Raw genomic sequence first — 22,058 nt, 5'->3', positions numbered from 1 at the left:
CAGTGGATATAGGTTTATTCCTAAAGACATTCAGAGTAGGCCATTCCCCATCTCATTACCTTGGCTAGACCTGGATCACCCACTTGTTTGTAAGCCCTACTGGGAAGCTTCAAGATGCTTCCCAGTTTTTCTGCTGAATAATAATTTATAGCAAAGAATGCTAAGGAATTTTGGTAAACAACTGAATAGGAAAAACAAACACCAAAACAAAGAGATATAAAGGAAATGATAGGAATATATAGAGTGCAAGAAACAGAAATAAACATATATATATATCGATCTATATAATTAAACTTCTCAGAGGAAATGAAAAAATGTACATTACAGAAGAAGAAAGATGGTAAAGATAACCTTTGGAAGATAAGAAATGATTATTTTATTAGGAGAAATTAGTAATAAAATAATCGGAAGTAACATTGAGATATTCTCTGAGAAAGTAAAACGAATAAAGCCATTTGGCTAAAAATAAAACAAAACATTAATGATGTGAGGGAATAAACATCAATAGTCCAATATCTGAATTGTAGAAATTCCAGAAACTTAATGGACAAAATGGATGGGAGAAAATTATCAAACAGCAGATTATTTTCTTTCATTTTGAATAATTGAATAACTCATTTATCAAGATAAATGGGTACAAAGAATCCAATTAATGAGGAGAAAGAATATAAATGAATATAGGTCATATTATAAATATTTGAAATAATAATAATGGCATTCACCTCAAAAGCCATATTAAAGGAAGAAGTTCCTTTAAAGCACTGAAGGAGGGCCTCCCTGATGGCACAAGGGATTAAGTCTCAGCACCGTGAAGCTATCCACAGCCACTGAAGCATGAGTTTGATCTACTGTAGCACGAATTTTACCCCTGGCCAGGGAGCTAACCCACATATGGTGCAGCAGACCTCTCCTGTCTCGCCCGCTGCTCCCCTTAGCGGTGTATTGCAGTTGATCTGCTTGTTCTGTTCCCCACTCTCTCTCTGGTGAATCCTCTTACCCCCCACATCTCTAACCTACACCCCAGTTCTTGTATGCATAAATAGATCTTTAAAAAAAAAACAAAGCACTGAAGAAATATTATTTTGAACCTAGTATTCTCTACTTGACCCAGAAACAAAATAGTTGTAAGTGCAGATTATAGACATTATTAGAGAAGCAAGATATCAAAAATTTGCCTCTCAGAATCTTTCCAAGGAAGTTAGTGAGCAAAGTACTAAAATATGAAATAAATTAAGAGAATGAAATACATTTTATGAAATAGAGGGTTAGAACTATAGCTAGGAAATTATCTCCCAGGAAAATGGTTTGTGAATCCAAATGACAATTTTGCACTGAGTTTGGAGAAGCATTCTAGATTTGAGTAGAAGGATAAAGGACTCCCAATGAATATTTTCGAAAAGAAAGCATCAAATAGGATATGTGATGGTTTTTAATTTGTTTATAAAGGAATTTATAATTATGAAGAGTAATTTGGGAGTCAGTTTCTGATAAATTAAAATACAAAGAACAAAGCAAACTAAACAAAAATAATTATTTCATTCAATAAAAAGTTATACATAAAAGAAAATGAGATCACAGCAAACCTCAGCAGTGCATTTTATTTACAATGTAATAACTACATTGACGTGCATCATTGACTTAAACAAAATTATCATACATCTCAATTGGGGAGATGAAAGCAGTGGCACTGTGTTTTGAAGTTCACCATATAAGAGACCGCCTAAATCACATTAGATATTTTTAAAACCTAATAACGAAGAAACAAATGTTTAAATATGTCATTTAGAAACTTATCGTTAAATACAAAATCATCGGCTGAAAGAATTGACCTCTGAAAGAGTGAAAGGGTGACCTCTGAAGGAGAGTAAACCATAGAAGTTTAATTTTCTTTTCATAAAAATGTCTTGTCATTTCACCTACTATGTTAAACTACAATATTTTCATTTGTAATTCTATATACAAGTTATTGACTAAAAAACCACAAACATGTCGTGTTCATGTGATAAAATTGTAAGGCTGCCATGCCTTTGTTATTTGTAGTATATATATATGCATGTGTGTGTGTGTCTATATATATAGTCTATGTATTAGTCTATATATTAAGTCTATATATTAGTCTATATATATATATTTAAGATTTTATTCAATTTTTTTTGTAGAAGGACTGTGGTATAGGCCAGAGGTTTGGGGGTGAGATGATTCACCAGACAGTGTGGGGAGCAGAACAGGTGGACTGACTGAAATACACTGCTGAGGGGAGCAGCAGGCGAGACAGGAGAGGACTACTGCACTATATATGGGTTAGCTCCCTGGCTGGTCATGGAACTCAGGCTGCAATGGTGATAGCACTGAGACTTAACCCCTGGGCCTCAAGGGAGGCCCCTGTAGTAGTCAATATTATCAGTGACTTCCTAAGAGCTTTGTACAGAGATGCAAAAGCAAGGAAACAGGGAACACTGTCACTGTCACAAGAATAGAAGATGAAGACTCAGTAACACATGTTTTATACTTTCTAGCTTATTCTGGTTCTATTTAAGAAACTCAATCAAGATCTAATGGCAAAATACCAAACATAATCCATTATTAAATTACAAATAATAAGTCAATTCTAAAATTAAGAAAAATTGCAAAACACCAGAAATTATTGAAAACTCTCTCTCCCCGACCCCCTACAATTATATTATTAGACAATATGGGTTTTGTTTGACTATTGCATACTACAAAATGACTCAAGCTAGGACTTCAGCTTTTACAGTGACTTCAAATTATTTTGTGCCATTGCAAAATGATTTACTTAATATCATCAGGGCTGTATTTTTTAAAATCATTTCTATTCTTCTGTTACCATTCTTATGCCACTTTCTTTTGGCAATCAATATTAATGCTATTTCAAAGCATGATGGGAAAATCAATCCAGGGATTATTATTTTTTTTTCAAGGGCTGCCTCCAAGAACCTGTTTACAAAGTTGTAAGTTTTCTTAAGGACACTTCTTTCTGATGTGATTGAGTGGAGAGATTAATGAATTCAAACGTACTTGCAAAAAAATCTTTAAAGAAAAATCTCTATGTAGTACAATTTTATAAAACAGGAAAAACCCTGATCTTTAAATAATAGAGATATGTTATCTCTCTTTCTTTCCATCCCTACACACACACAAAACACAGCCACGTCAATCTAAGTAAATGCACCTATCCATCCATCCATCCATCCATCCATCCATCCATCCATCCATCCATCTACCTACATATTATAACCCTATGTATATACCTCTCATAGCCCTATCATATAGAATCACATATCCAAAGGTGTGTTAAACTGACATGGCCCAAAACGATGCAACTTTTACTACTTTACTGTTATTTCTTCACGTAATTCTGAACTGGTTATTAATGATATATGGAGCATTTAATATGCTTAAATTCATTGTCCAAAGCAAACTGAGAATTCTGTAGTTTACTGTTCCTCAAATATATATTACATAAGAATCTCTTGTTATTTATTACATTTGCAAATTGCTGCATCATTATCAACAAAGTTACCATGTCTGGAAAGCCCAGAATATGTACTTTCATCTTTATGAAAAATTTTGAGAATCACTGCTCTTGTCCTGGTGCCTACCTTATATTTGTTTTAAATTTTTTAGGACGAAATGGAATCCTATTGCCATTAACATAACAACCAGCGTCTACAATTATGATTCAAATAATTCACTGCACTGTGAAATAATATGAAATTTTTAAAAAACATAAAGCAAATCTAATTAGATTAAACCAGTGGCTCCCCAAAGTAATTCTATGTACTTGCTTCATCAGAATCTCCTAAAGGTTCTTATTTAAAATTATTTTGAACCTTTCCCATAGCTAAAGATTTATTTATTTACACATACAAGAACTGGGGTATAAGCCAGAGGTGCAGATGGTGAGAAGATTCACCAGAGACAGAGTGAGGAGCAGAACAGGCAGACTGACTGAAATACACTGCTGAGGGGTGCAGTGGGCAAGACAGGAGAGGTCTGCCGCATGCACCATGTGGGTTGCTCCCTGACCAGCTGGGGATTGAACTCGTGCTGTAGTGTCTGGAAGTAGGTTGATGGCACTGTCTTTTTAAAAAAAAATTATTTTATATATTTTTACATAATTTTTAATTTTTGCACAAAGTGTGCATTTTCATCTTGGTTATAGTCCCCATAAAATTCCCACCCCCCTTATTTTAACCCTAATCCCTCTTCCCCCTTCCCTCCATAGTGTGTCTCTGGTTTATAGTTGCTTGTTGATTTTGATTTTTACTTTATTATAATTAGTCTTTTTCCTGGTCCCTCATTTAGGTTTTCTAAATTCCTGCTATGAGTGAGACCGTCTGGTATTTTTCTTTTTCTTTCTGGCTTCTTTCGCTGATCATGTTTCCTTCTAGCTCCATCCATGTTGCTGTAAATTGTATGAGTTTATCTTTTTTGATTGCTAAGTAATATTCCATTGTGTATATGTACCACATCTTCTTGATCCAGTCATCTATTTTTGGGCATTTGGGTTGTTTCCATAGCTTAGCTATTGTAAATAGTGCTGCTATAAACATAGGGGTGCAGGGGCCCTTTTGACTTAATAATTCTGTGTCCTTTGGGTAAATACCTAGGAGTGGAATTGCTGGATCGTGTGGAAGCTCCATCTTTAGCAGGTTGAGGAATCTCCAGACAGCTTTCATAGTGGTTGGACCAGTTTGCACTCCCGCCAGCAATGTAGAAGAGTTCCTTTTTCTCCACATCCTCGCCAACATTTGTTGTAGCTAGGTTTTTTTTTTTTTTTTTAATATGTGCCATTCTCACTGGTATAAGATGGTATCTCATTGTCGTTTTGATTTGCATTTCCCTAATTACAAGTGATGCTGAACATTTTTTCATATGCCTGTTGGCCATTTGTATTTCCTCTTTGGAGAAGTTCCTATTTAGCTCTTCTGCCTATTTACTTTGCATTATTTTTTTTTATTTATTTTTTTTTTAGAGGCATGTTTTATTTATTTATTTGTTTGGTTGGTTGTCTTGTTTATACATGCATTGGGCACAGTCAGAAGCGCGGGAGGGTGAGAGAATTCACCAGAACCAGAGTGGGGAGCAGAGCAGGCAGAAGGACCGAAGTACACTGCTGAGGGGAGCAGCGGGTGGCAGAAGAGGTCTGCACGCCATGTGGGACCCTCCTCCGGTGGCCGGGGAGCAGCCGGGGATTGAACCGGCGCCGCAGAGGCCACGGGCAGCTTCGCAACCCAGCGCTCAACCGCTGCGCCACCGGGGAGGCCCCTTACTTTGCATTATTTACTTTGTTTTTGTTGAGTCTCTTCAGCTCTGTAAATTTTTATAATCAGTCCTTTATCATTAGTGTTGTGTGCAAAAGTTTTCTCCCAGTCGGTGGGGTTTCTCTTTGTTTTGTTTATTGTCTCTTTTGCTGTGCAGAAGCTCTTTAATTTGATGTAGTCCCAGCTGTTTATCTTTGCCTTCACTATCACTGCTTTGGGTGAGAGGGTACTTCCCTGCACCCATGGTCTGCCCCAGTGGTAGCTGGATCCCCCTTGATAGCTCTGTCTTTAACCCCTGCGCCACCAGGGAGGCCCTGCAGTCATACTTCTTCAGAATGTGTTCTAGTAGCTGATAGATAACAATTGAGAGGTTCCCTACTACCTGCTTAGACCGAGATTATTTTTGTCTTTCACAAAGTTTAATTTATAATTATAATAAGCAGTGAATAAAAATTGGAGAACTAATTTATGACAGTTTTAAGGTTGTTATTGCATAAGTCACAGTCCTAATAACTGAGTTAAATCTTCCCTGGATTTAAAGGACAGATTTAAAGGACAAGAAACCAAAAGAGGGGAAAAAAACCTTTGCTTTAATTTAGCACTAAGTTTTGAACTCTAAGTGAGGAAGTAAGCTTGCTTTAGCATGCATGGGTAGTCAAGTAGGAAAATGAAAGAAGAGTTTTTAAAAAGAAAACATGTTCATAGGAAATAATGAGAGAAAAAGGCTATAAAATGACCATCAGTATTTCTTATTGGATAACAATTTATCCCATTTGTTAGCCTTCAGCTACATGAAAGCAAAAGTCAAATCTGGACCAAATTGCCAAACTGGATCCTAAATAGAATTTCTAATGCTTATACTTTAAGTAATTATCCTGCTACTCAAAGTGTTTATTGATATCTCCAATCATTCATTAACATAACAAATTACTACATTTTTTGAGATGATATTGAGTTCTTTCAGCACGTTGATGTATGAAATTGCTACCAGGAAATAAATTTAATTATCTGAAAAGTGAAATTCCAAAATACTTATTAAAAAAAGCAAAGAGGATTTTTTGAAGTATTTCTAGGGACTGTTAAGAATAAGTATTCATTTGTTAACCAATTAGAAATTCACTTACCACCTTTTTTGTAGAGTTCTGTTGAGATGATAGAGAATGAACGAACTTTGAAGCTTCTTGAAGCAACCTCAAGAAACAAGCAGAAGTTGAGGAATAATAGCTCACATACAGAGCGCCTCAAAAGGGACAAATTTAGGGTAATGGAACAATTATACTAATACATAATTAGTGCCCACTATTTATGAGGTTTTGCACTAGGAGCTAGAGATAGAAAGTTTTGAGGAGAACACGATTCTGGATTCTGGAGCAAGTAAAAGGATTAAAATGAAATGAAGCTAACATGGGAAACTAATGGGATTAGTCTATTCCACATATTATGAGTAAATGGAAGAAAAGTGGGAAATAAAATTAATATTTAAACCTTACAATAATAATAACTTCTGTTTATAGATTGTTCAGTGTATAGTTAGAGATCCATTAACAGCATTAACTGCATTATGTCATTTAATCCACCCGAACATCATATAAAATGGACTTGTCTTATTTCTGTTGATAGTTTTTTGCCCTGAGGCTCAGAGAGTTTAACTAATTCTCTAAATTTACACAGTATTGATGGCAGACTAATCTCAGAGTCAGTGTCCCTAATAACTACACAGTGCAATCTAAGAGTTATATATGAGAAAAATAGTGAGGGACTTAAAGCTTTTAGTAAATGACATTCTCAGGCTCACAAAGCTTTTATGAGAAAGAAATGCTATTAAAAATATTATCTACATGATTTAAGATTATACCTCCCCCCTCCCCACTTAACCATATCTGCCTCCTAAGATTAAAAGGGAAGTTAAGGATGAAGAACAAAAGTTAGAACTGAGAGGAAATAAGGTTGACTGGGCAGCAGGGTGAGAAATTGTGGGAGCTACATAATTCATAGTTACGCAAGCTGTATATTTTTATATTATAATTTGACACCTTCACTGCATCTTAATTTGCATGAATTTTGCAAGGATTAATTTAATGAAAAAGCATATTTAATGTTTCAGAGGAAGAATAAAAACAATATTTTACTTCTGCATCCGATATAATAGGCCCTACAATGGCTAGAAACTTAGTGAATGAGTAAGTAACACTGTAAATCTTTCAAGAAAAATGAGTTCTTTAGATTTTTAACACAAATAGTATGGTTTCAGAATTGGCATTGTGCACTTATATTACATTTGAAGAGAAGTAACTCATTTCCTCCAACATGTTGGATGCCCAGCTTTATACATTACTGTTTCTGATGTGGTCCTGACATACTCACTGGAGATTATCAGAATATTTGAGTGTGTGTTTGTGTGTGTTGCTGTTCTATTTAATTATACTTTGTAACCTTTCTTGGTTAAATAGTTTTCTGAGACATAATGCATGGTATGTTAATTATTTTATATTGTTAATAATGACAATACTATTTTCATTTTCTCCTTCAATATTCAGTTTTGAGCAGTCTCTGAACTAAATTAAAATGTTTGCATATTCTCTTCTAGTTCTTTTAATGTCTAATAATGACATTTTCAAACAAACCTGTTATAATTATTGCTTTAGACAAATGGCTGCCATAAGAAGTATATTTATTGATTACCTGCCATTTTCTTTGTTTAAAACCTTTGCATGGGGCCTCCCCGGTGGCGCAGCGGTTGAGCGCTGGGCTGCAAAGCTGCCCGCAGCCTCTTCAGTGCCGGTTCAATCCCCAGCTGCTCCCCAGCCACCGGAGGAGGGTCCCACATGGCACGCAGACCTCTCCTGCCGCCCGCTGCTCCCCTCAGCAGTGTACTTCGGTCCTTCTGCCTGCTCTGCTCCCCGCTCTGGCTCTGGTGAATTCTCTCACCCTCCCGCGCTTCTGACTGTGCCCAGTGCTTGTATAAATAAATAAATAAATCTTAAAAAAAGAAAATAAATAAAACCTTTGCATGCATTACCTCATTTAAGCATTTTGGGTGTTATATTATTAGCCCTGTTTTACCAGTAATACTTTCTAGGTTAGAGAGTTTAAATAATTACCCAAAGCCACAGAGAAAGGGTTTGAACTAGACTGCATACATATGCTTGTCATTTTCATTCCTGGATATTTCATTGTGGTGTATTTTGTAGTGAGATTATACTGTGTTTACTGTTTGCCAACAAAAAAAGTTTTAAATGTTCACACAATTTCTACTTACACAAAACAATTTCTAATTCCTCTTTCTCTACCAGGCCCAGAAACTAGTTGTTTAATATATTTATATAACACCTGATCAGAACTATTTAAAGATATATTCAGTAACATATTCAATATATGCATACAGATTTTTGACAATAAAGCTTTCATATACACAAGGAAACCATTCAACAAATAAGCTTGCCTGTGTCTTCTTTTATGAGACCTTGCCCCATCATAAACTTCTCTTTCCAATGCTTGTTCCAAAGAAAGACAGATGTTGGTTTTAGTTTATTCTAATGGGTTCTTTTTTTTTTTTTAAATTTATTTTTTATTTATTTATACAAGCACTGGGTACAGTCAGAAGTGTGGGAGGGTGAGAAGATTCACCAGAGCCAGAGCAGGGAGCAGAACAGGCAGACTGATGAAGTACACTGCTGGGGGGGAGCAGCGGGAGGCAGGAGAGGTCTGCCAGCCATGTGGGACCCTCGCCCAGCGGCCGGGAATCGAACCACGCTGCAGAGGCTGCGGGCAGCTTCTCAACCCAGTGCTCAACTGCTGTGCCACCAGGGAGGCCCCTATTCTAATAGGTTCTTTTTGCTTTATGGGTTCCATTTTTTCCTGGCTTTCTCTCCCACCATGTTTATCTTTCCTTCACAACAGGCAGGCCTGCTAACCTCAGACCTTGTTCCAGATACAGATGCAACAAACTGATATTCGACAACTTAATCAGCTTTTGCAAGCATGTAAAATCTAATTCATACCTATAGTCTTATAGTTTTTTGTCTTTGAGTTCATCCTTACAAATAGAATTGCCATGTGTTCCTCATGTTCCCATTTATAAATATTAAATATTTATCATATTGAATATGCTGGCCAGTTATCATGAATGGCATAATGTGTGTGTGCTCATTTAGCATAAGTAAATTATAACTACACCATTGCATGGTAGAGAAAAGACACTGTTAGGAATATAAAAATCATATTTCTGAAAAGCAATGCTGAAAGGATTTAAAAAAAATGACTTCTACCATTGTCTTTTTCTTACCAATCAATTCTCTCACCTGCCTACCAATGTCTGTTTTTTTAGGGGGAGTTGCTGTCTTTTCTGACATATTCTAGGGATTAGAAACACCTCCGAAGCAGGCTGAAAAATGGTTCCTGACATCAACTCTGCTATTTTTCCCCTCTTTTTTTTTTTTTTTTTTTTTTTGGCTTGGGAAACTATCCCTAGGAAATCAATGATGTTCTATTTCAAGACTGACCTAGATATATTTATCTTAACTTCTAACTTTACCATTTCTTGAGGAGTAGGGCACCTGCTCTTATGACTTTGGAGTTGATACAGGCAAACATTCACACAGGGAAACATTCTTGGGTGTGCCTGTTCCTTCTGAGGTTTAGGGGTTCCCTGAAAAAATCTGAAATGCAGGAGGACTATAGTTTAATATTGTTTTTTCTCTGTGCACATTTCTCTTCAATTCTTTCACTGTTTGCAAAATTATTTGACTCCCTGGAGGAGTAATGATGAAGAAAAGGGGATCTTTGTGTACATGAGATTTATTTCTGAAAACATGATTAATTTTTCTAGAAGACAGGGCATATTTTAGATAAATAGCTATAATTTAGACAAGGGTTCATAAATTGTAAGAATTAGAAAATCTTGAGTATGTAATGCAAAATGAATGGGCAAGCTTGGGAATCAATAACTGCCAGACGTATTGTTGGAAGATACAAAACTACTAATTTATTTTAAAAAATCAGAATAAGCAGAACATATATATGAAACTACTCATTTATTTTAAAAACGCCAAATAAGCAACACATGCATGTAAAATCATGGTTGATCCTTTATTTTTATAGGAATCTAAAAAAATCTGAAGTGTCATTTTTTTTTTTTTGTTAATAGCTGAGCTTTCACCAACGCAGTCTTGCATCCCCTTCATATTTTACTGATTTTTTGTTTTATGGAAGATCTCATTCCTGTGCCCCCTCAGTCTAATTGAAAACAGTTAAGTACCAGTAAATAAATATCTGTCGTTACTACATGTAACGACAGAGAAATGCTCTGTTATTGTCAATATCCATAAAAGAGATATTTTGTTGGAGTGCAAATTGTTTATCCCTAAAGGATTATGCAACCGTGTTATTTATTTATTTATTTACAAAAGAAAATACAATAGCAAATGCAATCCTTTGGATATAAAACATGGTTTAGTTAGGGTAACCTTGTAGATTCAATCATGGGGTGATGAATCAAGTTTCTGATTAAAGGGCAGAGGTGGTTTTATTGTCAAGTATAAAGGTTTAACCACAACCAAAATATATACAGTTGTTCTCATTATTTGCAGGAGTTATGTTCTATAAAAATCACCATGCAATCTGAATTGATAAATACTGAACTGTTGCCCCAAGGGGAAGTGCAGGATTATAAGTTCCTATGAACCTCTGGTCACAACAATTTTCCAACTGTATTGCCATTTATATTCTATAGGTTTGGTTGCCAACATCCTGTGAAATGACTTGGTCTGCGCTCCTACACAGCTCTTTTTCCTGCATAACACTTAGCAGGTAATATTAAAATTTTTCTGCAGCATCTTGATCTGCGGAACCTGACTCACCTCCAAGTTTAACACTTTTTCATGCCATGTTGCCTTTTGAAATGTGTGAGCCATTCAGCCCTATTAGGAATGGGTTTAACCTTTTCCTGAGGTACTGTGACTGTGAAATCATTAGGCTTTTCACCTCATAATGGTGCTGTCCAGATATGCTTTTGGAAAAACCAGTCATCATCTCCTGATTCCACAAATTTAGCCACTTTTTAATATTTTTCTGTAGTTTCATCACACACTATAGATGTTACTTTAGCACTTTAGCTGTTTCACATACAGATTTGTGAATTTCCTCTTCCTTTTCCTGTGTGTAACTTACTCTGAATTCAACCTGGAAATTTTACATTTTTTTAAATCAATAGGTGTCATTATTAATCTAAACCTGGTAATAAGCTTTATTTACTTGAAGCTTATTAGAAGTAACAAGGTATTACTACAATCTTCTTTCAAGTATGTTGATTCAGTTCAAGGGAAAACTAGATTCGAAAAAGTTAATTACTCTTGCTTGTGACATCTGTCATTACTATCGAAGGCAAGTCATCACTGTTTTCTGATTCCTAATGAAAGACAGCCTTCAATGTATTTATGTATGTAGCAAACATTTGTAATAGGATTTGGTCTAATTGTCCATTATAAAGTTCACTTTAGGGCATTTCTTATGTTACAGTAACCTATAACTTCTAGAATATGCAACAAATTCAATTTTGTAATTTACTGTTTATATTTGTCTAAGGTTAGCAGCTTAGTGTTGCAAAATATTTTAAAGGCATGTAAAATGGAACTAGGTGGACAAAAGCACTACAGAAGAATATATTTAAAAAAATGATTTGACTCAAATCGATTTGAGACCAAGGGCCAATTAAAAAAAAAAAAGTAGATGTGACAAGAAAAACCTGTATGCCAACACCTATTTCTTTTTAGATTTGTTTGAGAACTGGTTAAATGTTTGTGAAATGTCTACTGCCAAACCTTTGTCAGAGCAAATTTATTTAAATTAAAAATATTGATTAAATTTATTACCTGTAGCATTTATGGAAGTGAACTTTTACCTTAAGGAAATCTGCTTTTGCCTGCTCTCTTCACATAACTGACATTAGTGACTGTTAGAAGTTACCCTAATTGATCTGACCATAGTAGAATTGTGCTGAAAAAAATCACAATTTTACTCTTAAAAATCAGGTGAAATAGTTTTTTCACCTTAAAAGTGACAACATTAAGTAACTGGAATGAATGTGTATAGACTTTTGAACTTTGGATTCTGATAGTTATTTTTAATCCTGAGTCCTTAGCAATAACTCCCACTGCTGTTTTATTGATTTTATTCTTTTAAATTTTATCACCATTGGACCAATGTGTAGAATTATTCTAGAACCACCTATAATTTGGTAACAATACCTCTGGGAAACCATACAAAGTGCACAATACCTTATGCTACCATTTAAAATCATAATTTGTAAAAATTATGCATTTTGGATAAATGCATAGTTAGTTATTAAAGAAGTTAGAGTTTCAAAATATATAGGAATAGTTCATTCCAACAGCTAATATGGATGCTTTTTCATGGGATAGTTACGTAAGTTCCATTTTATTTTTGAATTGCCTGTTTTGAATATAAATATTTTACATATTTTCTAATTGTACTTGTACAGAGTTTCTACTATGAGTCTCACCAAGATCTAGTGCTGGATATTGTAGTGCTGAAAACACTCCACAGTTACTATAATCATGAAGCATAATTTCTAGAAGAACTAGCCAATTAATAGTCATATGTACATATACAATACGTACATGCAGTTATGGTGTATATATGTATACATATCAAAAGTTATTGGTGAGCGTGGTAAAGAAAACAAATAAAGGAACATTATTTCTGATAAGGCTATCAAGAGGATGGTCCATATTGTAAATGGTGGTCATCATTTAATAAAGTCAATTGGTAAGGCAAATTCTTTCTCTTAAGGTTGGACATATATACACTAGATATTAGATTAAACAGTTTAAAAACAATCAAACAAATAAATGAAAATTTGTTGCAGTTGAAGAAGCATAGTAAAAGGGTATCAATTCCTTTGCTGTTTAAATAAGGAAAAGAGGTAAGCAGGATAAGAAAACTATCTCAGCTGTATTGCTGGTAAATTAAATTGTAGGATATGGCTCTGAAATATCAGATTTTTTTTTTTTAATATTAAACCCCAGGATAGAATTAGTCCATCCAAGCATAGATGATGCTGGAAAATTGGAGCATTTCCCCATAGGTTCCTGTCCTCATAAAATGTAATTGTTTTTGTTTTTGTTTTTTTTAAAGATTTATTTATTTATTTATACAAGCACTGGGCACAGTCAGAAGCGCTGGAGGGTAAGAGAATTCACCAGAGCCAGAGTGGGGAGCAGAACAGGCAGACTGATGAAGTACACTGGTGAGGGGAGCAGCGGGTGGCAGGAGAGGTCTGTGTACCATGTAGGACCCTCACCCCATGGCCCGTGGCCAGGGATTGAACTGGCGCTGCGGAGGCTGTGGGCAGCTTCACAACCCAGCACTCAACGGCTGAGCCGCCAGGAAAGGCCCTGTAATTGTTATTTTAACAAATCTGAATGTTCATCATGTATAGAACACAAAGTATAGTTTACCACCTCCCTTTTACTAGGTGGAGAAGTACTACTCTACTTCACAGGTCTCTGCTTGCTTTAGGTTTGCTTGAGATTTAAAGCCACAAATGCCAATTCATCAATAAAATGCCTGGGTCAAACTAATGCAAACTCGAACTTGGTTTAATCTGAACTGTTTCCTGTTCTGTCAGGTAAGCATGCTTTCAGAGAAGGCATTTGCCATTCCCTACTCATTTTCTGCTTTTTTCTTTAGCTGCCTTTGGACCATCTTTTCTAGGTGGGGGAGTAAGTCCAGGGACAGGCAAGGATTCGGCTTCCTTACCAAATAAGTGTGGGGAGGGGACTTAAGGGGTAGAAGAGAGGGTAAACAGGAGAGCTGAGAGAGTGAATTTTTGCAAATTTTCTTACATCCATTATTAGTCCAGTTTGTTCTACAGACCATACCAGCATCTCCTATCACAGGAGTCCATTGAAGTCACTTGGCTTAGAACTGGTCCAAAAGCATGACCCTGAACTTCCTGAAGCATTTTCTCAAATTTGGAAATTCTAGATTTGGTAACAAGCTTATAAGAACATTTGTTTCAGATTAGAAACAGTTTACATATTCAAGTTTCACTATTCAGTCACCAAATAAATGACATTAAGTACCATTGACACCCAGACTCTCCTTTGAATGCCAGTATATATAACAGAAATCAGTGCAAGCCCCTGTTTTTCAAAACCGTTTTCTCAAGTTGGTTGACATGCCCAGTGCATCCTATCAGTTAGATGTGGCTGATAGTAGAGAAGATTAATGTCATCTTAGTCTTTTTAAGGCTACTGGAACAGTGGGTTATAAGTATCAGAAATTCTTTTCTCACAGTTCTGGAGGCTGGAAAGTCCCAGATCAAGATGTCAGCAGTTTCAGGTGTGCAAGGTAGAACATCTTATCAGACATCTAAGGAAGATCATTAAAGCTTGGAAGATATAATGCTCAGGCTAAAGCAAGTAATAAAATACTTTTTACTTCACATTAAATGCTACAGAGATATTCAATGAAATACATATATGTTTACTATAAAACATTACTGACCAATGTAACAAATATATGTTGAGGCAATATGAAAAGAAATATAAGGAGGTTCAATACATTATTTAGTATGTATGTTTATACAAAGCATTAATTAATAGATTATATATTTATGAATCACGTGGTTCATTTCTTAGTGAATATGATGCCTAGCTTGAAAGGTGTTTATGGGCCTCCCTGGTGGCACAGCAGGGTGAACGCAGCGCTATGAAGCTGTCTTCAGCCTCTGCAGTGTTGGTTCAATTTCTGGCCAGCCAGGGAGATTCCCACATGGCGCACCTCTCCTGTCTCGCTCGCTGCTCTTCTCAGCAGTGCTTTCGGTCCATCCGTCTGTTCTGCTCCCCGTTCTGTCTCTGGTGAATCCTCTTATCTTCCTGTGCCTCTGGCCTGTACCTCAGCTATTATATAAATAAAAATGAATCTTAAAAAAAAAAAAAGGTGTTTACACACAAAAGAGAAAAGAATGTGAATGTTACCATTTTTTCCCTAATAATTAAAGGTTTCACTACTGCTGCCATAACATACTCTGCCTTTTCAAGACACAGAATATGAGATCCCTGCATTACAGATAAATAGACATAAGAAATAGCAATTCTTATGTTAATTTGATCATCATTTGTTTGCTGAGTCAAAGTTAGAGAAGAGCAGACTGTAAGCATCATCCAGTGGCGCTCCTATATCAGTGCAATCACAGTAGGCAGTTAATAGAATACCTACACTGTGTCTCCATGTTTAGCACATGCTCAGCACACATGTATCTTCAATCAAGCTAAATTATCCTAAATTAATTTGATGCATGTTGTACACTTATTCTATGCAAAATCTAGCAAGAAACAAGTTAGAACATCTATACAGATGGTGTAAATTTCATTAGCTAGGATAAGAGAGAAAGATAACTTATGCAAGATGCAATACAATAAATTTTATAAGACAGATGTAGACAATATGCTGTGGACGCTCAGGAGGAATAACACGGAAATTCTTAAATTCTTGAAAAATAAATAAAATAAATCTAAATAAAAGTATGAGACAAAAATGGTTAGAACTCAAAATACCTTTTAGCCATAGAAAGTATAAGAAAATGAAGAGATGCGAAGGTTTATATATATGGAGACTCATAATGAAGGAATGATTAGATGGCTAATTAATTCACTAACATATGTTGAGCTGCTGGGTTTAAGATAAATAAGATAAATACAGCCACTGGCTTCATAGCATTCACACTTTAGTGGGAGAAACATATCAGTAAACAAATATATAATAAATTTGATTATTCTAAAAAGGAATTCAGTAAATATAGGTCCAACTAATTCAGATTTTATGGATGAGGGGACCTGATATGGGAATAAAGAGTTTGGATATTGAAAATAAGTAAGAATTAATGTGACTCTATATTGGGCTGTCCACAGCCTCTGCGGCACAGGTTGGATTCTCAGCTGGCCAGGGAGTTACCCACATGGCATGGCAGACCTCTCCTGTCTCGCCGCTGCTCCCCTCAGCAGTGTATTTCATCAGTCTGCCTTTTCTGTTCCCTGCTCTGTGTCTGGTGAATCCTCTCACCCTCCCATGAATCTGGCCTGTACCCCGAATCTTGTATAAATAAATAAATCTTTAAAAAAAAACTTCTTTGAGACAGTCATCCACTTTTCCTATTTCTGACAAGTGAATGCAACTGCATTTTGAGGGTTTGTTAAAACATTTGAAAAACATCTGTGCTTAGTGAATTTCAGGGTGAATTAAAATGATATTGCAAAGAATACATATTATGATTGAGGCATCCTTACATGAAGTACACAAAAATATACAATGTGCTATTAAAAATTATTTGGATGTGAGCAGTTTTTTTAACATGAAATAGGAAAAAGATATGTTTACTCTAAGTTTTTATGCTTATAAGAAGTCATTGCTAAACTTAAAAAGTGATTTTTGAGAAAAAAGATTCAAAGTTTGAAAGAATCTCCACTTCCCTTCTGGAATGGACAGGACTGATGCTCATCTCAAAGAACTGAGTGACTCATTTGCTTCTTTTAAAGGTTGTTACCCAGGCTTTTGTGTGTGTTTATGTCTATAAGTATTCACCTGAAATTTAGAGGACTGCCCTCAATCTGCAGAAGCCACTTGATCCTCCCCAAAAATACTTTTATCTTATTATGGGACCTAACTGATAACTGATAGAATTATAAAAGCCCATTCTCTTCCAGTTGGGAAACATTGAGGCAAAATGCTTTTTTAGAGTTCTCCTTCAGAATCAGGCTGAGGTTACTCTCTAAGAAATTTGCTTGAAATCATATCCTTCTCTTTCCAGCCACCTCCACTTTTTTTTTTTTTTTAATTGTTCCGGAGAGCACATTCTTAATAAATCCCTGATACAAAACCCTTTTCTTCTGGGGAAACCAAATTAAGACACATCAGCTACAGTGTGTGTGCATATATAAGAGCAATGATGGGAAGAGTAAGTAGTTATTTGACATTGCCCTGTTTTTATTGCCATTTTGTTCCAAATACAGACAATAAACCTTGGCCAGAGAGAGAAGTTAGTTCAACTTTTGGAGAACTGAGGAGAATAGAGACAAAGAAAATGAGATGAGAATAAATTTACCAAGCTTAAAGTCCAGTAAGTAAAATAATATAGAGTGAATGAATTTAAATTTATGGTCATGAACAAAGGCAGTAGCAACCAGAGTGCAATGGGAAGATATAGAGGTGACATAAGAATAGTTAAGGTTTTAAGTGATATGAGTTAGAGAATGATTGGCAGGAATGCTAATGGGAATTAAGCCAGTTTTTAAAGAAGAGGTAAAATTTGTATTGGCAGGAAAGAATTGTGAGAGTATTCCCTTTTGTGTCACTATGTGGACAAAGATGTAACAGTTAAAACATTCAAAGACAAGTTTATGCTAATAGGTGAATAAAAATGAACATAGTAGCTAATAATTATTGAGATTTGTATGAACCAAACACTCTTATATGTGTCAATGTCTTGTATTAATATTTATTTATTAACACCTCTGTGAGGTAGGTGTTGTTTTTCTGCTCTATTATACATGAGTGTCAGGGAGACAAGGAATGCACAATTCGCTAAATGATATGAAGATTAATATTCAAAAATAATATATTTATGGAAGAAAAATTAGATGTTAATTTTAGAAATGCTGGTTCAAAGAAATGAACTTTTAACTTTTACTCAAATTGAGGACACTGAAAATAGAAATAGCAGGGACAGAAGTTACAGTCCTCAAAGTGCATGCCTAGTTATATGTTCGTTTCATCACCCTCAGAAATGTGTGAGATGCAAAATAGTTAAGAAATACTAGGCTACAAAAGAAAAGACCAGTTAGGAGACTTTTGCATGTACTTATTCATAAGGTAAGAACCCAAATAGCTACAGTAGATGTCAGCTGTAAAAAAAAAAAAAAAAAAAAAAAAGAAGTGCTGGGTACAGTGTAAAAAACTGAGGGAAAGAGGTGTGTGTAAAACTATCAGATCATTTTAGCTTTCCTTTCTGCCTTTGAATATAAGCAACAATAATATCAACCTCTATGCCACAACATAAACCCTCTTGAGATTTGAAAATCCACTGGATATTAATTTATGTCTGTATACACACCTATGTCCCTACAAATTACATTGAAGTAGTATTCTTAGAACATTAATTAAATCTGAGTGAAATGCACAAAAATAAGCCTTCATAAATACATTGGCTCACCAAGCCATTTTATGCTGGATTTTTTCCCAGAATTTAATAAGAATTTAGGAAGATGATATTATTGTTGGCATAATTCAAATTATTGCAAATATTTTTTTAACTTTAGATTTTGAATATTGTTTCATTAACTTTAGTGCTAATGTCTTCATAGTTGCCATATACATTTTTGAATTTTGAAATCATAAATTCAAACTGAATATTAGAGATTCAATTAAAGGTGTCAAAAGGACATCTGGGTATTAGCAATTATATTATATAACCTCTTAGAAATATTCTGCCTCTGTGAATTACTATTAAATAATCATCCATGACTGAAATTATCATATCTTCCCACTTGTAGGAAATATATTTTGAAAGTTTTGCAGAATTAAGTCCCACTTGGGTTTTTTTTCCCCATTGGTTGAAAATAGGGTTAACTAACATGATTTTGTTATGTTTATATTCAGCTATTCAAGTAGATGCAGAAGAGGTTGGGAACTTTTCTTAATAAGGGGAGGGTAAAAAATGTACAAAAACGAATATTAAAAAAAGGTTAGATGTGAAAAATTGAGACGGGGCATGAAAGTTGATGACTAAGAGAATAACTTTGTTGTACACAATGGACTTAAAAGAGTTTGAGGAGAGAAATAAAAGCATGAAGAAGGTGAGGAATGTAAATATATGATATTATTAATAGAGAATAAATTTAAATGTTCTATTAGACTATTAGAGGAACAAAGCTAGGAAGATAGACGATATTAATAAAAGAATACAGTAATGAGTGAGTGTGTTAACTAATTATTGATTATACTAGAGATGAAAATGTGGACTGTGACCATAGCTAAAAGTGACTAATGTAGGGATGGAAGATGAAGTCATTGGGAGAGAAGACGTCAAAAAATCAAATTTTAGTATATTGGAAGTAACATTAAAATGGATATCAAAATCACCAAGGATGAAGATAACAGTAGCATTGCAGTGATACAGGTGCTAGAGAGATCCAGTTTTAAAATTCTCAAGGGATGAAACACAATGCTGAGGAGGCCTTGATAGCAAAAAGTAGTGTCTGGTATTGTCTAATTAAGTAAAAATTAAAGCTCAAGAATTCAGTGGTGGAAAGGGGGAATTGTTCTGAAAGCAATGAGGAAAAAGAAGGTAACATGTCAAAGAAGGTATCAGGTCAAATGATATAAGGTGTATAGAAACATTTTTTTAAGCATGAATTACTTAATCAAAATCACGAGTGGAAGAGTTGAACTCACACTCACATCCTTCTGTCTTGAAAACATATATTCTTTTCACTTTTCTTGGCATGCAAAACAATATACTTGATTCATTGCCCAAATGTACTGTAAGTAAAGCTGAGAAATGTAATGTTCAAGAGCGACCAACAAAATAAAATAGAATTGTGAGCATCTCACCAATCTGCCAAAGCCACAGATAAATAGAATTTATTTACATTCTTATGAAAATAGAGTCATTCTGGGATAAGAAGGTACAAAAAAGAAATTATGAAAATACATACAAATATGTTGAGAAAGAAGCAGAGAACTTTCTAAATATAGCAATGAGTCAGACAGCAAGCTGTCAGCAGAGTTCAAAAATAAATATAACAGCTTAGATGTCAAGAATCTTGAGTGACTTTAGTTGTTTGAAAGATCATTAGAGTTACATTATTAATACAGAAAGAAAACTTTCAGCTTTAAAACGGAATAATACATGTAGCCATAGAGTTGGTCAAATAGAAAATTTTAAAAGGAATGTAACATCTTGAAGGATTTATGCTTCATGAGATATTGAGAAACCCTAGAATGTATCTGAAATAAGGAAACAGAAAGGGTAAACATCATATAGCAAAATTAGCTACTTAAGTAAAGATTTGGTAGGAAAGTAGAGGCGGAACACTTCCAGTGTGGAGTGGGAAAAACAACTAAGAAAGTGGTCTATATGCCTTTGGTTTTAATGTTGGGGTATGAGATGTCTCTTACAAGTTAGTCAACAAGATATAAATGGTTATAGCAAATAAGATTTGTCTTCAGTAAGAGTTATATGGGGAAATTTATCTCTGGTAAATCAACCTGAATAACTGATTGCATATTTTTGTAATTTTGGTAATATTTGGTATGTCTTGAAGAGTTGATCATTTAGCATAAGTAATAAAAAAGTAAATGACACTCTTATATGCCGTCACCATTAAAAATATTTTTTTTTTTGGATACTTATTTTCTGGGCTGAAAAGATGTTAACAGTGATTTCTTAAGTAAAGTGAAGTTTACCAAAATGCATAGTGTTCATTGCAGGTATTTACTGAGCACCGGACACTTGATAAATAAATGAGAATCGCCTATTATGTTATATAAATATCTATGCATTTTTATATGAAAGTTTCTAAAAGGTCTAGAAATAATCTCTACAGAGCAGTACATTTTAAGATATTTTAGCATTTTCAAATTATTTGCTTCTGGATACTCTAATTGATGCTGGTATGCACTGTTAAGTTAGCCCTTTAACCACCACAGGTTCTTGTCCCATGAAGCTGTAAAAAGGAATTTGCAGATATTTTAGATAAGTAAGCAGAGAGAAACAAACTTTGTTTAAGGAAAGGAAGGTTTATTTAAAGGAAGAAAGCAAGGACTCCCAGGTATGCTGTATGTGGGGGGAGTAAAAAGCCATTGTGGGCCTATGTCTATAAATATTTAAACCTTTTTTCCCTCTATTTTAAAATCTCATCATCCTACTTTGTGATTGGCTCTTTCTCTTAGTGGCAATATTCCTCCAGGCAGATGTGCCCATTTTCCCAGCTCTTATCTTAGAGTTTTTCTTTTTACATCCCCTGTCCAACAAAGGTCTCTTAAAATTTACTGCCCTTATGTCAGAGGCCTCCTGAAGTCCCTGCCTACACTGTCCCTGAAGCTGCCTAATTAACCCTAACTTGCTCTGGGACTCATAATGTTTTTAAAATTAACTTATTTTTTTGATAGTTAAAATGTAGAAAGGACTTATAAAAAAAAAACAAAGAAATGTCACAGGAGAGTCTATTCCAAAATATGATAAATGCACTTATTTAAAACTTTTTTTGGGAAACAATTTTGCCACACACCAAGTTAGGAGGGAAGATTATGATATAGGGAAGCAAAGGGCACTAAAATTGGCCAAGGACAGTGCCCAAATAGTTTACTGATCACCCTCTGAGTTCTTCACCAGCATGAACAAATGCAAGACTACTTAGGTTCAGAGAACAGCAATAATGGGATTTACTTAACAAACCAGGGAAAAACAAAGTTACTGAAGCCAAAAATGGCTATTTACCTCACCCGAAGCAGTGTCCAGTGTTTTAAAGTCATAAACACAAACACTCCCAAGATGGAATCCTCCCACCACTATGGACCTGGTGCATGTGGCAGCCAGACTATAGGCTGGGATCCAACTCATGAAGAAAACAGAAAACACAACAGGAGATGCTCCCCCAGGCTGTAGAGATGCCCCAGACAAATGACACTCAAAACAGCAGCTGCAACAGCCAAACAACCCAACAAATGGCCACATGCACACAGCTCAGCAAG

The sequence above is a fragment of the Talpa occidentalis genome, unplaced genomic scaffold, assembly GCF_014898055.3.
Source record: "Talpa occidentalis isolate TD23 unplaced genomic scaffold, MPIMG_talOcc4v2.1 talOcc4.7, whole genome shotgun sequence".
NCBI lineage: Eukaryota > Metazoa > Chordata > Mammalia > Eulipotyphla > Talpidae > Talpa > Talpa occidentalis.
The sequence above is the reverse complement of the archived record's forward strand: the minus strand, read 5'-3'. Positions refer to the sequence as shown.